The 14602-nt window shown below is 45.4% G+C and overlaps 1 protein-coding gene across 4 annotated transcripts in view; it reads left to right on the top strand.

Moving 5' to 3' along the window:
- The window catches only part of SLC45A4 (solute carrier family 45 member 4), a 105415-nt gene that overhangs the window by 2225 nt on the left and 88588 nt on the right, over positions 1–14602 (top strand). Inside the window, exons 1-2 of one of the 4 annotated variants that reach the window (XM_039334582.1) lie at positions 7672–8233; positions 8671–8747. The exons of 2 other annotated variants lie outside the window; for them this stretch is intronic. The gene's annotated coding sequence lies outside the window, so the exon portion shown is untranslated. Of the gene's footprint in view, positions 1–22; positions 399–7671; positions 8234–8670; positions 8748–14602 lie in introns of those variants that run through there. One more of the 4 variants, XM_039334584.1, reaches the window with a different exon arrangement.

The raw sequence follows: 14602 nt of genomic DNA, 5'->3' as shown, positions 1-14602 counted from the left end.
AGAGAAGGGGGTCCTTTGATGGCAGTCAGAAAAGATTTCACGCTGGGGCTGCTTTGAATTAGTCGCAGAAACCCTGGGGGTGGGGGCCTGCTAGTGGGAGAGTTGAGCCTAAGGCTCTCTGCATGGGGATTTGGATGGTCAAGAGTGTCCACCGAGGCTCTCTAACAGGTTTCCAGAGAAGGGCAAGGCATTTTAGCCTCAAAGAGGAGGGAGCCAGTCCAAGCAACGTGGATGAAGAGGCATTTGTGCTGTTGGAAAGTGAAGGGCACCTTACTAGGGTGAAGGGCACTCTTCATGCTAGCCTAGAAAAGAACATGGAAGGAGTGAGAGAAGGAAAGAAACGCTCCTGGAAAGAGAAATTGAAATCCGTTTCTTCCCTCCTTTGCAGGCTTGTGTAGGTGGGTAACTGTTCAGAACATGGTTTGGGGCTGGAGAGAAAGAGAAGAAAAAAAAATCAACTCTCTTTCCTACACAGTGCAGAGTATTGGGGCTGAGAGAGAGGGAGGGAAGGTACTGAAACCAAAAGCCGAACAAGTGGGAGGTAAATCAGGAACTCTGGATGACTTGCAGTTTAGCAAGAAAATATTGTTTTTCCAGCCAGCCCAGCAGCCGAAAAGCAAAATCTGGGCCCTGCGTAAACCTGAACAGACACTCTCGCCAGAAAATAAATTCCGGAGCTCAAGACAGTCCTGAGAGTCACTCTGTTTATTAGTTGTAAGAGAAAAATCACGCCTTTCCTTTAAAGGGTGGTTCCAGTCGCTCTGTTTAATCTGAAATAAGGGCTGAAATAAGGGCTGCCCAATGGGTATCCCAAGTCAGGAGGCTTAACCTTCCCCTCCGAAGCCCCTTCCCACGTTCACCCCCTGTATTCACTGAGCAATTAAAGGAGGACCCAGTCTGTTCCTGGAAGTGCCAGCCGACAGGATGGAATGAATTTAGGGAGAGAAGACTAAACTCTGAGAAGAACAAACTCTGAAGGAGATAAAACGCTCAATATCAGATACAGGCAACCCTGGCCTTACGACCAAAATGGAGGCCAAAATTTATGTTGCTAAATGAGACAGTTTGTCCCATTTTACGACCTTCCTGGCCACAGGTGTTAAGGGAATCACTGCAGTGAAGTTAGGAACACGTTTGTTAAACGGGACTAGCTTCTCCTTTGATTTTTCTCGTCTGAAATGGTATCGGGTTTCCTGCCTGAGCAGAGGGTTGGACTAGATGACCTCCAAGGTCCCTTCCAAATTATTATTATTATGGATCATCGCACAGTCAGCCAGATGTTCAGACTGGATTTGGCATTTTGTCTACCTATCGAGTCCTTACCCAGGACCTGGGATAGACAGATGTGGATGTTTGATGGTATTACAGATATCGTCGCAGGATGGAAGCAGTTCCTAGTAAGGCCGCCTTTTGCAATTGACTAATAGCCAATTTGTCAATGCCAATTGTGTTCAAGTGGTGCTCAGTTGTTTTGGGATTGCACCCAAGGAGCCTATTACTATTGGTACTACCCTTGCTTGCTTTTGCCACAGTCTTTCTATTTCTATTTGTAGGTCTTTGTATTTTGTTATCTTCTCCAGTTCTTTCTCGTCTATTCTGCCGTCTCCAGGCACTGCCACGTCCACTCTCCAGACTTTTTTGTCTTTCTCATCGACAATTGTTAAGTCTGGGGTGTTATGTTGCAGGTGCTTGTCTGTTTGAATTCTGAAGTCCCAGAGCAGTTTAATTTTATCATTTTCTATGATGATGATGATGATGATGATGATGATGATTATGGATCATCGCACAGTCAGTCAGATGTTCAGACTGGATTTGGCATTTTTGTCTACCTATCGAGTCCTTCCCAAGGACTTGGGATAGGCAGCAGATGTGGATGTTTGATGGTATTACAGATATGGTCGCAGGATGGAAGTGGTTCCTAGTAAGGCCGCCTTTTGCAAGTGACTAATGGTGAATTTGTCAATGCCGATGGTGTTCAAGTGGTGCTCCAGTTGTTTTGGGATTGCACGCAAGGTGCCTATTACCAGAGCTTTTTTTCTCACAGAACACCCAGAACGGAGTTCCGGCACCTTTTTTAAATGGAACCTTGTAGGGTAGGCAAGGCTGGTTGTATGATGTGTGTGAGTTCCGGCACCTTTTTTTTTTTTTAAGAAAAAAAGTACTGCCTATGACTATTGGTACTACCCTTGCTTGCTTTTGCCACAGTCTTTCTATTTCTATTTGTAGGTCTTTGTATTTTGTGATCTTCTCCAGTTCTTTCTCGTCTATTCTGCTGTCTCCAGGCACTGCCACGTCCACTATCCAGACTTTTTTGTTTTATCAACAATTGTTTGGGATTGCACCCAAGGCGCCTATTACTATTGGTACTACTACTACTACTACTACTACTACTACTACTTCTTCTTCTTCTTCTTCTTCTTCTTCTTCTTCTTCTTCTTCTTCTTCTTCTTCTTCTTCTTCTTCTTCTTCTTCTTCTTCTTCTTCTTCTTCTTCTTCTTCTTCTTTCTTCTTCTTCTTCTTCTTCTTCTTCTTCTTCTTCTTCTTCTTCTTCTTCTTCTTCTTCTTCTTCTTCTTCTTCTTCTTCTTCTTCTTCTTCTTCTTCTTCTTCTTCTTCTTCTTATTAGAACTGTCATAAGTAGAGGACTTCCTGTAGTTATCACAGGAGGCCCCTGAGACTGTATAATTTATGCACCTGACCTGGCTGGCAGATGTAACTACTAACTCATCAAATGAACATAGAATGGAGGTCCACCAGGCTGTGTCCATATTTGGTCCAGGGAGGCCCCAATCTTCCTAGCTCTTTCCTCATAGGCAGGTGGGATGGAGCCCTGCTTGCCTCATCTTACACCTGGAGACGAGACCCCAGGCCTAGCCCACACAGGAAGGATAATCCTTTCCCCGCATATACGGAAAATCCACTGTCCCTTTAGTGCAGTGTTTCCCAAACTTGACAATTTTAAGGCATGTGGACTTCAACTCCCAGAATTCTGAGAGTTGAAGTCCTCATGCCTTAAAATTGTCAAGTTTGGGAAACACTGCTTTAGTGGAAGCAGAATCGTCGAATTTTTTTTTCCCACCCAGCTGGCTTGCCAAAGACCTGGGGGACAGTGACTCCCTGCGTTGGAGGGCAGAAATAGAGGCTTTAGGAGCAGCTGTGCCTTTCCAGAACCTCAAGGAAGAGCAGCAGCTTGAAGCGGGGTTTAAAAACATGGAGATAGTGTGGAGTTAAAAAAAAAACAACCCTATCCCACACAGAATTAAAGGACGAGGCCTATTTATTTATCTGCCCGTTTGGATCCTGCCTTTATTATTCTAGCAAATGACTCCAGGCGGCAGACATGCCCAACATATATCCATCCGTTCTCCGATTTTCCCCACGACGACCCTGCAAAGTGGGTTGGGTTGAGAGAGAGAGAGAGGACTGGCCCAAAGTCACGCAGCCGGCTTCCGTGCCTAAAGCGCGACTAGAACTCGCAATCCCCCACTTTCTATTCTAGTGCCTTAACCCCTAGACCAGGGGTCTGCAACCTTGACAACTTTAAGACTTGTGGACTTAAAGTCGAGGACTAATTGTACTGTAATTCCTCTCTTGTGGAATTGCCCTTTTGACATGCCCCGGAGCCCCCTGTTGTAAGTCAAGGACTGGCCATAATGCAGTGGTCATCATTTGCATCTTCATATATTATTTTTTATTAGCTTATGGCAGACCTTGGCTCTTTTATGACTGGTGGACTTCAACTCCCAGAATTCCTGAGCCAGCATGGGGGAATTATGGCCCCTTCAGGACTGCTGGACTTCAACTCCCAGAATTCCTGAGCCAGCCATGCTGAGGGGAAAGGGAGAGGTTTTCAAGCTGAGCTGTGCTGGCTCAGGAATTCTGGGAGTTGAAGTCCACGAGTCATAAAAGGGCCAAGGTTGCCTACCCCTGACCTAGATGATTGACACACAGACAGACAAACAGACTGACCAACCTAGATCAGGGGTAGGCAACCTTGGCTCTTTTATGACTCATGGACTTCAACTTCCAGAATTCCTGAGCCAGCCATGCTGAAGGGAAAGGGGGAGGTTTCCAGGCTGAGCCATGCAGGAGTTGAAGTCCATGAGTCATAAAAGAGCCACGGTTGCCTACCCCTGGTCTAGGGACTCCTGCTTGAGCAGGGGCTGGACTAGAAGACCTCCAAGGTCCCTTCCAGCTTTGTTATTCTGTATGGTCTAGGCCAGGGGTAGGCAATCTTGGCTCTTTTATGACTCGTGGACTTCAACTCCCAGAATTCCTGAGCCAGCCATGCTGAGGTTTCTAAGCTGAGCCATGCTGGCTCAGGAATTCTGGGAGTTGAAGTCCACAAGTCATAAAAGGGCCAAGGTTGCCTACCCCTGACCTAGATGATTGACAGACAGGCAGACAGACAGACCTAGATCAGGGGTAGGCAACCTTGGCCCCTTCGTGACTGGTGGACTTCAACTCCCAGAATTCCTGAGCCAGCATGGCTCAGCTTGGAAACCTCTCCCTGTCCCCTCAGCACGGCTGGCTCAGGAATTCTGGGAGTTGAAGTCCACGAGTCATAAAAGAGCCAAGGTTGCCTACCCCTGGATTATGGTATAAGATACAAAAATGCAAAAGGAAGTAGTAGGAAACAAAGGGGAGGGGAAGGGGAAAAGAGAGAAGGGTGGAAGGAGGGGGTAAAGAAAAAAAAAGCTATCGACTTTCCAACTCCCTCTGTTGTAGTAGAATAAGGCATTAACATCGAACCTCAACTTTTTCCTTTTCCATAATAAGTATAAACTAGCCGTTTCTATAACAGCCAATCAATCCAATCCGTCAAACCCCAAATCAAAGTTTCTTTTCTTTTCTTTCTTTTTCCACCCCAAGCTACAAAGTCCAGGAGCTGTTTCCAAGCGGAAACAAAAGTACTTAATATTCTTTTCTCAGATCAAAAGGGTCAATTTAGCCATCTCTGCTAACTCCCAACTTTTATAGCCATTCATCCATGGTGGGAATCAAAATGGCCTTCCATTTTTTTGCTCAAAAGGGGTGCAAACAGGTGATTTTGGGGAGGGGTGTGTGACTTAAGGACATGTTCTGGAGCCCGTCGTGTTTGTGAGCTCTGCAGCGCTGAGAAATCGGGCCAGTTCTTCATCTTTGCAACTCAAGTTCTCCACTAAAAACATTGACACTGTTAAAACTTTCATTTTGGGCCCTCCTGGCGGAAGAGACTGTGTATTATTTGAGGTGTGGGCAGGTCCTCGATGGAGATGCCTTCAAACAAGGTTGATTCAGAAAGAGGCCAATAATGACGTTATCAGTGATAAGCCTGGCAATCAATCCCCTTAAGTTATGCTGACTGTGATGTAAAGAGTCACTTGCGGTGATTAAGGGAAAGTGCTGCAGTTTGCATATTTGCGGTTCGGCCTCCTCTGTGCAGGGTGAAGTCTTTCGCCTTCTGTTTCGGAATAGGAAGTCCGGTGGTGGTCGCCTTTTAGATGCAGGCAGAGGGAACTGCTGACCTGCAAGTTTTAAGGGCGCAACCGTGTGACGTTCAGACCCATTTCTTAGGTCTGAAATATTGTTTTGGAGACTTTGAAAAAAATGGTCGATCGCAAGCAGGCCACGACTGGTATTAAAAAGACCCGGAGTTTCTGAAATCTACCTTTCATTTTTCCATGGATATTCGTTATTTGGTTCTTAACGATAAAGCCAGAGGACACATTTTTGATTTATTTGTATCGCTTATTTGTTTATATCCCGCCTTTCTTGTTTTTACAAATGACTTGAGGCACTGAACATGTCCAACTCACCATCCTCCTCCTCCTCCTGTTTTCCCGACAACAGCCGTGTGAGGTGGGCTGGGCGGAGAAAGAGGGACTGGCCCAAAGTCACCCAGCTGGCTTTCGTGGCTAAGGCTAGACTAGAACTCACGGTCACCTGGTGATTGGCTCACCCAGCTGGCTTTCATAGCTAAGGTAGGACTAGCACTCACTGTTACCTGGTGATTGGCTCAAAGTCACCCAGCTGGCTTTCATGCCTAAGGTGGGACTAGAACTCACTGTCTCCTAGTGATTGGCTCACCCAGCTGGCTTTCATGCCTAAGGTTGGACTAGAATTCACTGTCTCCTAGTGATTGGCTCAAAGACTCCCAGCTGGCTTTCATGCCTAAGGTGGGACTAGAATTCACTGTCTCCTAGTGATTGGCTCAAAGACTCCCAGCTGGCTTTCATGCCTAAGGTGGGACTAGAATTCACTGTCTCCTAGTGATTGGCTCACCCAGCTGGCTTTCATGCCTAAGATGGGACTAGAATTCACTGTCTCCTAGTGATTGGCTCACCCAGCTGGCTTTCATGCCTAAGATGGGACTAGAATTCACTGTCTCCTAGTGATTGGCTCAAAGTCACCCAGCTGGCTTTCATGCCTAAGGTGGGACTAGAATTCACCGTCTCCTAGTGATTGGCTCACAGACTCCCAGTTGGCTTTCATGCCTAAGATGGGACTAGAACTCACTGTCTCCTAGTGATTGGCTCACCCAGCTGGCTTTCATGCCTAAGGTGGGACTAGAATTCACTGTCTCCTAGTGATTGGCTCAAAGACTCCCAGCTGGCTTTCATGCCTAAGATGGGACTAGAACTCACTGTCTCCTAGTGATTGGCTCACCCAGCGGGCTTTCATGCCTAAGGTGGGACTAGAATTCACTGTCTCCTAGTGATTGGCTCAAAGACTCCCAGCTGACTTTCATGCCTAAGATGGGACTAGAACTCACTGTCTCCTAGTGATTGGCTCACCCAGCTGGCTTTCATGCCTAAGGTGGGACTAGAATTCACTGTCTCCTAGTGATTGGCTCACCCAGCTAGCTTTCATGCCTAAGGTGGGACTAGAATTCACTGTCTCCTAGTGATTGGCTCAAAGACACCCAGCTGGCTTTCATGCCTAAGATGGGACTAGAACTCACTGTCTCCTAGCGATTGGCTCAAAGACAGCCAGCTTTTATGCCCCAGAAGACTAGAACTTGCTATCTCCTGGTGATTGGACTCAAGCCGGTTTTCATGCCTAAGGTGGAACTAGAACTCACAGCCTCCTGGTGATTGGTCCAAAGTCATCCAGCCGGCTCTCATGACTAAGGCAGCCACTAGAACTCACTTGCTGATTGGCCCCAAGTCGCCCTGCTGGCTTTTATGGCTAAGGCGGGACTAGAACTCAGTGCCTCCCGCTTTCTAGTCTGGTGCTTAACCACAAGACCTACTGACTTTTTTTCTCCACGAGCTTTTTTTTTTTTTTCTCTGCGGTTCCAAACATTTTACAAAGTGAGTCAGTGTGGCTAGATAAGCGGTTCTCAACCTGTGGGTCGGGACCCCATTTGGGGTCGAACGACCATTTCACGGGGGTCGCCAAACAACGCAGTCCACTATTTTTTCCCCTTTTCCTTAGCTGTGCTACTCCCTTTTATTCTATTGGCTTTTGAAAGCCAACAGAATAGACTCTCTTGAATAGAGTCTAATTCTATTGGCTTTCAAAAGCCAATAGGAATCGTCCAGGCTGTCTCTGCCCTGCTGAGCCCCCCAAAAGGCCCATTCTGCAAACGGTGCTGCACCAGTTGAGTAGTCCTCGACTTACGACCGGTTGAGTAGTCCTCGACTTACGACCGGTTGGAGGTCGCGGCATTAAAAAGGTTGAGAACCACTGGGCTAGATCAATTCTAGGGAAGAACTTTGTTGAAGTTCTTGAAGCGGCCCTTTGAAAAACCCAGTTTGCCTTCCTGTAACCTTCTCCACAATTTGGTGCCTGCTGGCATTCCACGAGGTCGTTGTTCTCTCTTTGGGTTGCTGCGGACAAGGATCCCAGCACCAGAACAAGAAAGAGTCCAAGGTTGATGCCCGGACGTACAGAATAACCGAATCGGAAGGGACCTTGGAGGTCATCTAGTCCAGCCCCCTGTTCAAGAGTGTGGCCAGTCTCACGCTGTACAAACTCTGCAAAACTCGACAGAAATCCCTGCTCCTCCTTGCCTGCCCTTCGCGGATAACACCAAAATTGGGGATTTTAGAGTCCACTCAACATGAGGTTGCCCGTCTCGAAACCCATCTGTAACTGAGCATTGTAAACAACCCAGACCTTATGCAAGCACAACTGCCGCTTAAAACGGCTTGGCCGGGGACCATGTGTGTCACATTCCGTTGCCTGATTGAGGCACCCTTGCTAAGGGTGGTTTTTTGGGGAAATTGGCTGGATTGCTCACCGGCGCAGGTAGGTCCATGTCGGCTTGGTTTTGTGACTGAAAAAGCAAACATTTAAGTTCAAAAACAGCCTGCTAATTTAAGAGGTCAGAACCGTCCTGTAAGCAGCTGTCCTGTAAACAGCGGCTTAAGTGTTTTGTTGTGTTTGCTACTCAGGACTTAACTTTAATTGCTGTGCAGAGTAAGGCAGTGTTGTTTGCTGTAATTAGAAGGGTGAGCTTTGGTGTGTGTGTTTTTTTTTTTAAAAAATGAGTTGTCTTTTCCAGTAAGCTGGGATAATAAACATGAATTGAAATGCTTTTGTAAAGGGCCACTCCAGAACCAATTTTTCTTAAGAATGGGTTTAGGATTTTAAAAGGGAAACGGCAGCGTTTAAGGTTTTTGGGGGCCATTTGAGTGCTTTGCAACAAAAGATGAAAGTCTCTCCAATTTCCTTATGTTATCCAGAATTGCTTTTCCGCTGGGGAAGACTGCCAAAAAGAAAAAAGACAATTGCTGATGTTGAAATAAAAGCACTTATCCAGGTAACAGTAGCCTATTGTTGTCTTGAAAATAAACAGGCTAAAGTTATCCCCAGTGCACTTTTAATCCAGTGGGCCTTCCTCTTTTGTTTTGGGTGTATCTGTGTGTGTGTGCTTGTTTGTTTGTTTGCTTGCTTGCTTGCAAAGGGTGAACAGGTGAGCTCTTTGTAATGCGGCTGAAATTCAGAAAAGTAATAATAATAATTAAAAAAATAAATAAATAACTGGAAGGTACCTTGGAGGTCATCTAGTCCAACCCCCTGCTCAGGCAGGAAACCCTATACTATTTCGGACAAATGGCTGTCCAGTCTCTTCTTAAAAACTTTCAGTGTTGGAGCATTCACCGCTTCTTGTAGCAGGTTGTTCCACTGGTTAATTGTTCTCATTGTCAGGAAGTTTCTCCTTAGTGCTAGATTGCTTCTCTCCTTGATGAGTTTCCATCTGTTGCTTCTTGTCCCGCCTTCAGGAGCTTTGGAGAATAGCTTGACTGCCTCTTCTTTGGGGCAGCCCCTGAGACACTGGAACACTGCTATCCTGTCCCCACCTCGTCCTTCTCTTCATTAAACTAGACATACCCAATTCCAGCAACCGTTCCTTATATGTTTTAGCCTCCAGTCCCCCAATCATCTTTGTTGTTCTTCTCTGTACTCTTTCTAGAGTCTCGACATCTTTTTTACATTGTGGTGACCAAAACTGGATGCAAGTATTCCACGTGTAGCCTTACCAAGGCCTTGTAAAGTGGTATTAACACTTCACATGATCTTGATTCTATCCCTCTGTTAATGCAGCCTAACACTGTGTTTTCTTTTTTGGCAGCTGCAGCATAGTGCTCTATTAGACAACAGTCTATTGCGTACATATTTAGGACTGAAAGAGTTTTTGGTGTTGTCCATATACAGGTTAATTTTTTCTTAATGAGTAGAGCTTGTTTTCAACTTGGAACCATTCAAAGTTGCAACAGCACTGGGGAAAAAAACGACATGACCATTTTTTTCACACTTACAACCCTTTGCAGCCATGCCCGTGGTCGCGTGATCAAAATTCCAACGCTTGGCAACTGACTCACATTTACGACGGTTGCAGTGTCCCGGGGTCACGTGATCCCCTTTTGTGACCTTCTGACAAGCAAAGTCAATGGGGGAAGCCGGATTCACTTAACAACCGTGTTACTTCACAATGGCAGTGTTCCACTTAACGACTGTGGCAAGAAAGGTCGTAAAATGGGGGAAAACTGACGTACCAAAGGTCTCACTCAGCAACATAAATTTTGGACTCCGTTGTGGGCGTAAATCGAGGACTACCTGTTATTTAGTGACCATTCAAAGTTACGATATATACCACCCCAAAAAAACCTACTTATTACCTAGATTTAAAGTTCTGATGTCTGCTCTCCTGCTGTGTCCACAGAACAGCGTTTCGGGCACTCAGCCCGAATTTATGACAATTTGTGGCTTCCCGCAATCATGTGACCACAATTTATGATTTTTTAAAATTTATTTATTATTTTTTGCCGGAAACCAGTGTTTACTTCAGTGAGCTTGCAACAAACAATTAAACATTCGCTTAATGACCTCTGAATTTGCTTCGCCATCCCTGCAAGAACCAACGGTAAAATTGGGTGGATGAGCCGCTGATGGTATCTCATGATTTATCACTTGTTGTATCTTATGATTAAGGATTGTAACTATGGTTTACAATCTGTGACCTATCCCTTTTGTTGTTGTATGCGTGCACGCTGAGAGCTTATGCACTGGAGTCAAATTCCTTGTGTGTCCAATCACACTTGGCCAATGAAGAGCTGTGCTGTTCGGTTCGGTTCTGTTCCGTTCCATTCCATTTTCTCCTATATTCTAGTCTAGTCTAGTCTACATTCTATTTCTACTCTACATTCTATTCTATTCCATTCCATTCCATATTTTCTATTCTATTCTATTCTATTCTATTCTATTCTATTCTATTCTATTCTATTCTATTCTATTCTATTCTACTGTACATTCTATTCTAATCTATATTCTATTCCATTCCATTCCATTCCTTTCGTTATTCTATTCCAGTGGTGGCGAACCTATGGCACGGGTGCCAGAGCCCTCTCTGTGGGCACGCGCGCCGTCATCCCAATCCTAGGCCTTCAGCTGGGTTTTATAAAACCTTTTCGCTTTAGGCCTCCGCTGCCGTGTGCAAAAAAAAAAGTTCAATCAGTCAATTTCAACTTCTCACGGGAAAAAAAAAAGATCTTGCAAAGTTGGAATTGATTTATTGAACTTTTTAGTCCCACCCAATCTGCCATTACCACTGCAGCCACGCCCAGCCAATAGGCCACACCCAGCCAATGGGCCAACCCATCCAGTGGGCCACGCCCAGGCAATGGGCCACACCCACCTGACGCTCGATGATGCATAAGTGGGTTTTGGGTTGCAGTTTGGGCACTCGGTCTCTAAAAGGTTCGCCATCACTGTTCTATTCTACTCTACTCTACTCTACTCTACTCTACATTCTATTCTACTCTACATTCTATTCTGTTCTACTCTACCCCACCCCACCCCATCCGATCATTAACAAACAGCACAGTTTATGATTATAATTTCAGACTCAGTGATAGTCATAGCTCAAGGAAATGAGGGGACGAACAATCTAAACAGGGGTCTCCTCCGACTTTGGCAAGTTTAAGACTTGTGGACTTCAGCTCCCAGAATTCCTCAGCCAGCATGGGGAATTCAACTCTGGGAGTTGAAGTCCACAAGTCTTAAATTTGCCAAGGTCGGAGGAGACCCCTGATCTAAGAGTGCTTTCCAATCATGTATGTCCTTTTTTTAAATATATATATTTGGAATGGCACTTAAAGGGTGGTTCCCAATCCTAGACCGGGGTGTCTGTCGCCAGATGTGTTGCAGCGCTTGATGTTTCAAACTCAGCCTAGTTTCTCACTGCTTCTATTGCAGGACACTTTATTTTGATCCCAAGTCATCTTATTATGATCCCAAGTTATTATCTGCTCAGGTCTTCAGAGCATCTATAGAGATTCTCAGCCATTCAGGTCACATCTCAAAAGTGCTTCCCCCCCCCCCAAAAAAAGCAACTGAACCATGTTTTTTTCCTTTGGGGAAGAAATGATATTTTTTTTCCCTTGAGGAAGAAGTTTTGCTTTATCAGAAGCGAAGCTTTGTCATTGTGACTGAATGCTGTTCAGTTTTGCAGAGACAATAGCTGAAGCCTGGTCAGCCCCCCCCCTTCCCCCCCCTGAGCATCCACAGCAAGCCAAAGAAGGAGCAAGCCTCTGGTAGGATGCTAACAATGATTGATTTCTCCTTCACCCACCAACTCTGCCAAACATGGCGGGAAGCATGAAAAAAACAAAACAAAACATGGGAACAAAAAGCCACTTTGGTCTTGTGGTTAAGCCACCAGGCTAGAAAGCGCTAGGTACTGAGTGCTAGTCCTGCCTTAGTCATGGAAGCCAGCAAGGTGACTTTGGGCCAATCAGCAGGAGAAGGTGACTTTTAGCCCCGCCTTAGCCATGAAAGCCAGCTGGGTGATTTTGGACCAATCACCAGGAGACAGTGAGTTTTAGTCCCGCCTTAGCCATGAAAGCCAGCTGGGTGACTTTGGGCCAATCAGCAGGAGACAGTGCGTTCTAGTCCCGCCTTAGGCATGAAAGCCAGCTGGGTGACTTTGGACCAATCAGGAGGAGAAGGTGAGTCCTAGTCCCACCTTAGGCATAAAAGCAGCTGGGTGACTTTGGACCAATCAGGAGGAGAAGGTGAGTCCTAGTCCCACCTTAGGCATAAAAGCAGCTGGGTGACTTTGGACCAATCAGGAGGAGAAGGTGAGTCCTAGTCCTGCCTTAGGCATGAAAGCCAGCTGGGTCACTTTGGGCCAATCTGCAGAAGATGGTGAGTTTTAGTCCCATCTTAGCCATGAAAGTCAGCTGGGTGATTTTGGACCAATCACCAGGAGTCTGTGAATTCTAGTTGTGTGTTGAGATTCTTTCACTGGACAAACCAGTGATTGAATTTGATGCTTGCAGGTGGGGGGGGGGGAAATGTGTTTTTGAAAAAATCCCTCCTGCTGATCCAAGTCTATGAATCATCTGATGATAATTGCTCACCAAGCATGTCCCAGATTTGCATCCTATTCCTTCTAATTTATCCGGGCAATTTATTGACAACCGTTGGAAATAATAGGAAATTACGAGTGACTTGCTCGGTGCCACCTTGTGGGCTTTGAAAGAAAAAATAGATCACATTGGAGAGAGACAGACAGACAGAGAGAGACAGAGTTGGAAGGGATCTTGGAGGTCGTCTAGTCCAACCCCCTGATCAGGCAGGAAATCCTATACCATTTCAGACCAATGGCTGTCCAATCTCTTCTTAAAAACTTCCAGTGTTGGAGCATTCACCGCTTCTGGAGGCAGGTTGTTCCACTGGTTAATTGTTCTCACTGTCAGGGAGTTTCTCCTTAGTTCTAGGTTGCTTCTCTCCTTGATGAGTTTCCATCCGTTGCTCCTTGTCCTGCCTTCAGGTGCTTTGGAGAATAGCTTGACTCCCTCTTCTTTGTGGCAGCCCCTGAGATACTGGAGCACTGCTATCATGTCCCCCCTCATCCTTCTCTTCATTAAACTCATATTTGGCTCATATTTAAGTGATTGTCCACTAGGATTCCAGGACCCCACTCACAGTTACTACTATTGAGCCAGGTACCCCCTATTCTATGCCTATTCTATTGTCTGTGCATTTGGCAGACAAAGTTGTGTAACCCAATATTAACAATATCATTCGGATTTTCCATTTGCTAAATTTGAGGCTAATGTTGCCCAGGCTAATATCTAAATGACTGGGAAGGTCATTTATAATTTGTTAAAATCACTTTCAAGTGAATACAGATTTCAGATCAGTTGAGGAATTGCTGTTTGAAAATATGAAGATGCCAATTTTGAACTCTTCTGCAGTCTCTCTAACTTCGTTTTGTACATAGAATAGAATAGGATAGAGCTGGAAGGGACCTTGGAGGTCTTCTAGTCCAGCCCCCTGCTCAAGCAGGAGAACCTATATTGTCTTAGATAGGTGTCCTGTCCTCTACCATCTTCTGGAGTCCATTTAACCTCACACCTACTGCTTCAGTGACTCCATCCAACCATCTCATTCTCTATCGTTCCCTTCTTCTATTGCCCTCCATCTTTCCCAGCATTAGGCTCTTCTCCAGTGAATCCTTCCTTCTCATTAGGTGACCAAAGTCCTTGAGTTTCAACTTCAGGATCTGACCTTCTAAAGAGCAGTCGGGGTTGATCTCTTCTAGGACTGACCGGTTTGAACGCCTTGCAGTCCAAGGGACTCGCAGGAGTCTTCTCCAGCACCATAGTTCAAAGGCCTCCATTCTTTGGCGCTCAGCCTTTCTTATGGTCCAACTTTCACAGCCAGGTGATTGTCTAGCTAGCCTCTTAAAAATGTCCAGTGATGGAGCGCCCACGATTTCTGGAGGCAAGCTGTTCCACTGGTTAATTATCCTCATTGTTAGGAAATTTCTCCTTGATCAGTTTCCAACCATTGTTTCTGATGATAAAGCGTTCGTACATTCTTCATAAATAATTATCTTTTCTAAAAAGAATCTTGGTATGAAGCAGATCAACCAGCACTGGAGATTTAGGTACATCAAGTGTGAGCCATTGTTTTGATGCTTTTAAATTTAAATATTAAAACAAGTCCAATGATTCAGAGCAGCTCAAAACATGCTCCCTGGGTCTGTCACTGTTAGAGCAATGCCATTTCTTCCTAGTATTGAGAAATTAATATCTAGGGTCAAAAATCCATATTTAAAATACTAGAAAACTCAATGTTTGGCCATTGATTTTTCCATTTTTCACC

The sequence above is a fragment of the Crotalus tigris genome, unplaced genomic scaffold (assembly GCF_016545835.1).
Source record: "Crotalus tigris isolate CLP2741 ecotype Arizona unplaced genomic scaffold, ASM1654583v1 scf7180000017631.5181431, whole genome shotgun sequence".
Classification (NCBI taxonomy): Eukaryota; Metazoa; Chordata; class Lepidosauria; order Squamata; family Viperidae; genus Crotalus; species Crotalus tigris.
Note: the sequence above shows the minus strand (reverse complement) of the source record. Positions and strands in the feature narration are given on the sequence as shown.